At 33.9% G+C, this 1,181-nt stretch overlaps 1 protein-coding gene across 1 annotated transcript in view; it reads left to right on the top strand.

The window, feature by feature from the left end:
* The window catches only part of LOC106460829 (ankyrin-3-like), a 154,623-nt gene that overhangs the window by 48,961 nt on the left and 104,481 nt on the right, over positions 1 to 1,181 (top strand). The window lies entirely within an intron of this gene.

Below are 1,181 nucleotides of genomic sequence, written 5' to 3'. Positions count from 1 at the left end.
ACTAACGAACGGAGGCGTAACAATATTAACATTTCATCACAAACTGATATAATTTAATATTATTCCTAAAATTTGCAAACAATATTATTGACAGTTATTGCTTTATGTAATTTTAGAAATATTTGTGTATTTTATTAATTTGTCAAAAAACATTTTTATGCAAAAATAATCCTCGTATAAAACGACTTAATTTTCTTGAAAGTTCGTTATGGAGTTTATTCGCAAAGTGTTTACTGTAGAAGAACCTCTTCTTTATATATTAATCACGTGTTTGATTTATTGTGCTGTAGTTTATATATATTTTTACAACTTGTCATAAGTGGCATAGACAAACCTTTACAGTTGCTCGGCCACCACTAAGGCATGTCCCACATTGTATATTTTCCGATATTCGCGCACAGATACTTAAGGGCTACCTGTACGAGCCTTCCTAATTTTGACCTGACAGACTAGAGAGAAAGTAATTAATCAACACCACCTATCACCAACTTTGGGCTACTCTCGTTTAACGGAATATTGCGATTTAACCGTCGCCATAAAAGTGCACCCACGGACCCAATGTGTAGAGCGTGATTTTTTTATTATTTTGATGGTAACGATATGCGTACGATAAACCAACAAAATGTTATTTTATAAGAAATTAGCCAGGTTATCTTACGCATGAGGAGCTTTTAAATATGTTTAAATTACGTGCTAACTCGTGATTCTATCACTCGTTGATTATTTGCCCCCCCCCTCCCACTCACATTTCGCGCCACCCCTCCAATAATTGGTTGTTGCGCTTCAGTTCCTTTATTATAGGTCGAGAAATTTATCATCTCTCATTCAGGAATTGGTCGGTCACGTGACCTACCAAGCTCGGACTTGGCCACTACACTGTTTAATGTCACAATTTAATTTGAAAGGACAAAATAATCAATATCAAATCTTAAATTGCATGCAAAGCTATCCTAATACAATTTCGAAATACTATGAATCATGTGTGTATATGAACTATCAAATACATGTATAGTTACATAACACACTTTAAAATTTAGAACTAATATACATTGAGTGGTCACAAGTAAATAGACACCTAATTTTTCGTCATTCAACTGATTTATGCTAACTAATTTGTGTTCACAGAGCACTATATAAATGAAAATGGTCAGCACACTAATTATCTTGTGCTACAACATGCC

The sequence above is a fragment of the Limulus polyphemus genome, unplaced genomic scaffold (assembly GCF_000517525.1).
Source record: "Limulus polyphemus unplaced genomic scaffold, Limulus_polyphemus-2.1.2 Scaffold1, whole genome shotgun sequence".
Lineage (NCBI taxonomy): Eukaryota > Metazoa > Arthropoda > Merostomata > Xiphosura > Limulidae > Limulus > Limulus polyphemus.
Note: the sequence above shows the minus strand (reverse complement) of the source record. Positions and strands in the feature narration are given on the sequence as shown.